Source organism: Hippoglossus hippoglossus, chromosome 4 (genome assembly GCF_009819705.1).
Source record: "Hippoglossus hippoglossus isolate fHipHip1 chromosome 4, fHipHip1.pri, whole genome shotgun sequence".
NCBI lineage: Eukaryota > Metazoa > Chordata > Actinopteri > Pleuronectiformes > Pleuronectidae > Hippoglossus > Hippoglossus hippoglossus.
In genome coordinates this window covers 24390498-24396665 of record NC_047154.1, presented here as the reverse complement: position 1 = coordinate 24396665, position 6168 = coordinate 24390498, and positions in this window count along the sequence as shown.

Below are 6168 nucleotides of genomic sequence, written 5' to 3'. Positions count from 1 at the left end.
AGCCCCAGAAAAAAGGCTGTGAATGGAGCCGTGAATTAATTTATTATTTTTGGGGAAATATCATATGCTAATGCTTCTGGAAACCTGTAATTTTCTTATCTTCCTTTCATTTCTCATGAATAATGATAATAATAATAATCCTCGTGTCCTCCGCTTGAGGTTTGAATCCCGTCTGTCATCACCTCAAAGACAGTCAGTGTTCACGTGGACTTATTCTAACCCAGAGCGTCACACAGCCGCTCCTGCCATGAGTGATGAGTGTACGTGCCCCTGCCCGAGATCATTAACGACAACATCAGGCAGGACGCACACAAACATACACACTGACCCCGCTTTCCCGTGACGCTGCAGCTGAGCACGAGCGCAGGAGCGTCTATAAATAACAGCACAGTCAGTGAGTTGGCTCTATTGTGCTCTGACCCCCCGCAGAGTGACTGATTCTAGATGGCGTCTCCAGGGGGAGCCACTGAGACCGACATCAGGGGGAGTCCACGGTGTGAGTCGGTTCCAGGTAAAAGCTACGGCAGGATTCCAGGAAATTTAACCAACAAGTTTAAAGTACAATATTTGGTCTTTTGGCTGCAAGACACAAGGTTTAAAAGAAAGAGAAAATTACATCTGCTGTATATTCAGCTGCCATAAACTCACATCTTCTAAAATGCTCGTATTATTCTTGCACGGCCTGAATGACAATAAAGTTCACTTTGACTTTGACATCCACACTTTCACACCTCCACCTGGGAACCTGTCAAACACAAAGGATTCATCTGCAAGTCGACAAACACAAGTGGCAACACTGACCTCCCTTCATCAAATGAACTCGAGCCTTGTTTAAAGGTCCGGTGTGTAAGATTTAGGTGAAAGAGATCTATTGGCAGAAATTGAATATAAAATAATCAGTCATGTTTATTGGGTTTCATCTAAATTGTATGAATTATTGTTTTCTTTGCCCTAGAATGAGCCTTTTCTACGGAGGCCGCACTGTTTTTTTTTACAGTAGTTCAAACTGGACAAACCTTTTTGAGTTTCTATGACAACTGAAGGCTGCCACAGGTTCTCTTTCATGTTTGGAAGGGGAGGGTGAGGTGAGGGGTAGGCAGCTGCAACATGACACTTCACCACTAGATGTCACTGGATTCAATACACAAGTGTACTTACACAAAGTATTTTCTTCTTCCTGCCTCTAAATGTTCATTTATCAATCTGATCAGCGAATGGTCAGCGAGGGAAAACAATGTCAACCACAAGGCAACTGTTCGTAAATTGAGCGTGCAACATCACTCACGTGTTCACACGCGTGTAGAACAATAATTCTCCGTGCATAGAAATCCGTCGCGTGCCGTTTAGCGCCTCGGGGACAAAGCCGTGGTATTTCTTACAGATATGTGCGAGGTATTCATCGCACGAATCAGGAACGTTATTGAGCTCAGCGGGAGAATCGCACACTGCAATCCTTTCATTCCCTTTCAGCCCTTACTGAACTAATGAAGAGTTATTACTGAGGTTAGTCGACCACAGGAAAACCCTGTCGCCGTCTCCCTCGCTGAGGAATTAAAGTTAATTGACTGTACCGGGGATTAGGTGTAGGCCAGAAACAAATCAGTCTGCTGTTTGAGTTGCAAAGTCATCCCACATCCTCTAACTGCAGTATTACTTTCGAACCATATAACATCACTGTCCTCTATATTTTGTTGTCATTTTTAACTACTCCTAGTCCCAATGGTGCAGCTACTTTATGTATTATATTCTTTTCCGGTAGCGCTATTCATCATTCGTGAGCTTAGGCCACAAAATCGGTGACTTTCTTATTCCAAACCTTCCCCCGGAGATGATGAGTCCAGCGTCAGACTGGAGTATTCAGTAACTCATTCCACTGTGGTGTTTTATGCCCTCGGTGTCACGCTGCCGACTGCTCTGCCGCTGATAAAAGACTGCTGAACTAAAACATGCTTAAAGTCTGCCGAGAGAGAGCAGCGCTGTATATTTCGCTGCTTATCTGGGAAACTGGAGGACTGAGAAAAGTGCAAATTCAGAGTTTTTAAACAACTGAGTGAGGATATACCCGGCCTGAGGGGTCCTGATGGGTTCAGTCCCCTTGGCTGGGATACCTAAGGGATTTTTTTTTACAATGCATGTGTCTGTAATTGGGGGAATCACAATAAACAGACTGTCAGGTTCTGGTCGGGTTTGGACACAAATAATCAACCTTACCTGCAAATTAAGCCAAAAGTCTTCGTCGGAAAAGTAAAAGCAAGTGCTTAAAAGTTTCATATTGTAGAAAGTGGGATTTGAATGTCTTCCTGGATTATAAAGCAGGTCTGGGTGATATGTAAATCCCTGAATCTATTTAAGTGCTTCATGCACACAGAGATGCAGATGTCCTTGATCTGTTGGACTCCTGCGACTTTGTGATGTCACTATGAAACAGTCGTCGCCCACATCCACAGTCAAACACGGTATTTTTTGTTGCATTTTTTACTTTTCTTGAAAGGAAATATGGTGGAAATGTATGTTGAATAAAGAGCAAAGTCAATACTGATCTGTCTGAGATTTCATTTGGCCGCTGGAACATCGGTGATTTAGTTGTGTCACATATCATCCAACACTGAGTCACGCATTCACCTCAACACTTAAGATAGAAAAACAATATTTGCAAAGGATTGTAAAGAATCCTGTGTCAGAGGAAAAGACTATTTATCATTAAACATAAGGAATAAGAAATAAATTATATATACGAATCTTAGAAATTGTCATTTCTCATACAGAAAGTACAAGCGTGAAATGGCGAAGACATTCTCCCCTTTCATCATCAGGCTGCTCACAGTTAATACAGTTAATAATCTAGTAACATCGCATATGTTAAAACAGAATGAGAATTTTCCCTTTTGACATTTAAAGTACATCTTCTCGCCAATATTTTCAGTAATGGAACTAAGTAAAGGCTCTGAATACTAATTCCACTGCTGCTACTCAGTGTAAATAAGATCAGGTTAATGAACATTGCAGGTTTTATAGATCGTCAGCTGTCAGCCAGGTTTGCGCCTCCCTCGTGTTTTCAATAAGTAAAGCTCCCTGTGCGATGGTGGGTCACATTCTGGCTCTTTTAAGAAACAAGGATGTGAACTCTGGAGCGACCTCCTGTTTCATCACCCCTGAATCATTCATTATTCCTTTGTGAGCAAAGAGCTGCAGGAGCCTCAGCTGTGCAGGAGAAGTAGACGGGATTTGAGTCGGTCAGCCGTGTGTTTTAACAGGCTCTCTCTGGAGAGTCCGCTGTAAGAAACATCAGCATCAAAGCAGGAGAAGCAGTGGAACATATACACGAGCAGCAGCTCTGCAGAAAGCCGACGGCAGCCGAGACCGAGCTTATCACGACAATCTGTCACTTTCACACATCAGCCCCTTTGCAGAGTCGGGAAAGAAAATCTCTCGCTCGGTGAAAAAAAAAAAAAAAAGCACCGCGAGTTCATTAACCTGTGAAAAAAAAAAGTAGTTAGTGCTTTACTGTATATCATTAACATTAAGCTGGAATCCCGAGGGAGGGCTCGGCTGTTTGTTTGCTGTGGGCTTAAAAAACTTTCACGCTCATCCTGCTGAATAAACAGGGCTCAGATTATCCTGGCAGCCAAAGACAACACGCTAACCGCTACAGCGACGAACCAGGAGCACGACAGCGTTTGCGGAGGATGACAGACCCATAAAGACACGGGTCAGCTGACCAGCTCTGACAATCACAGAGTCACAACTCTGCTGGAGTTAAAACAAAAAAAAAAGAAGTATAGCAGAAATATTCATGAGGTTAATTATGTCACATGGGTAAATTATTCATGTCGTTAATGCTCGAACATCATTTATATTTCACACGTGCTAAATTATGAACTCGATAGAAGTTTGGTCGAATTAGTTTTATTAGACTTTCTTCCTTTGCTGGTGAGAATATTTATAGTTTCAGAAAAATGTACCACCAGTATTAGGCCAGTTTAATATTAGTGGTCTATTTATAACAATACCTATTATTACTTAGCTGATGTCTTCTTTGGGTTCGGGTTAGCATGGGTTCCTCATTGTGGAAATTTAGGATTATCTCACCTCATCCTCATATTTAGCTTGAGTCAAACTTCGGAGGGAAATTGAGACAGGAGACATTTTTCAATCCCGTGTTTTGCTGTAGTGTGAAGCCGACGTCCACAGCTCTGTGTCTCAATTCAGGACGGACGCGCTCTTTGTCGAAGGCCGAACCGAAATGAGACGTTCAGGTCAATGGAGGCTTCTCGTGATCTGCGTCTGAAGTTGGACTTGACGAGAAACTTTTAATGCCCTGCTGTTCGGCTGAGTTCAAGCGTTACATATCTCTTGTCCCTTGCCGGCACCATTACCTCTTCTTTCATCACTGAAATGCCAGGAGTCCTGGGATAGGTTCGGCCAGGGAAGGATCCACCGGGTAGAGCCTTGCTTCCTCAGGGATGGAGGGACGCATTTGAGGGAACCTTCGAAATTTGAAAGCTTAGTCGCACCGCTGTGACGCAGACGGTCTTCAAATGCAGCCCCTGAATTTGCACGCAGCTCAGATGTGGTGTCAGAACTCAGCTCTCAGTTCTCTCTGTGTGAATAAACAGTATAAAATGAGTGTTGAGCACAGAGTTGCTGGAATAGAGGAGAGGAAATGTACTAAATATTATTATTATTATTGTGTTTCCCTCTTTATATTCTCTACATTTAGCTTCTTGACTTGCGACCACAACCACCCGGCGGAGTTCAGGTAAATTACAGGGTGAGTGGAAGTAAAAAAAACAGCTGTTGTGCATTTTTATTCCCATATAACCGCAGCTCTAATAATAGGAAATCTGTAACTTAAAATATTCCAATTGATTTTTGCATTTTTACTTATTCTTCTTTTTGCCACATTTCCCCTTCAGTTTGCTGCTGCGCCGTCCTTATGGACCGATTCTGTCCTCTAGTGGAGAAACATGGAGAGGATGCAGACAGATGTGATCCCTGAAGATTTTACTCATCAGCTTGCAGCCACATGTGCAAATTAAGTATTTTTTCCCTTTCTCCACACATTAATTTACTATTTTATTGATTGGGATTTGTTTGTAGCTTCAACAACACATCTACCATCACCACAGACCCACAGTCAGTGCTTCTGCCCCTGTGGGAGTGTGGGCGGCCCAGTGGGATTTAAATCCACTGTTCTCATGCTTTCCTCTCAGCTGCGTCTCTGACCTTGACACGTTAAAACATCACTCATCAACTGATTTATACTTAAATATATGTTATAATTCATATACATCTTGAAGTGATCTCTTATCTTCTGTCTATGTGGCTCAAAGTGCTTTACATGAAGTATAAATACCAATAAAAACATGTTAAGATGAAATTCAAATAAGCTAATGAGCTGTTAATATTCCTTTACCTCAGACGTTTACGTCTATAAACTCAATTTATTTTTATTTTTTATTTTCATCTATGTTACTAGTAGTATGTATCTATGTGTGAATGTATATCTGAATTAATGATCAGTCTTTTAACCCATTTTATCACAACGTGTGTTTTGCTTTGCAGCCAAATTTCTGCCCAGATAAATATCTTCTATTCAATATTCTTATAAATATCATCCTGTCATTTCATTCAGAGGAACCAGTGCAATGATGAATAAACCCAACATTTACCACATAGTTTCTATAACTGCATTCAAACGAACTCTGTTTTTCCCAGAGAACCGAACACATCCGAGTGTTGGCTGCATCCGGCTCGTCTGTAATTTCGCATCATCTGAATATTCGGCGCCATCTGTCTTGACGTCTGCTCCGTGCATTCGCCGCCGGTCTCTCTGCCCCAACGATTGACTCCATCAACCAGATTCAAGAAACATTAGCTTCTTCTAACTGGGAATTATTTCTTCATCAGTGTCGAAGATTATATTCAGCTGCATATGGAAATACAACGGTAAAGACTAAACTGTAGTGGTTTAACTTGCTTAGTCAAAGAAAATGTTTGTTACATTATTGAACTACATGCTTTGACTCTACAGCTTATTATCATTATATCTATTCTGTTTTGTCTCTGTGGAGCAACGTCTATGCAGAACCTCAAGGGGTCACTGCTGAGCTTGCTTTAGTTAGTGCTTCTCTCTCTCTCTCTCTCTCTCTCTCTCTATATATATAT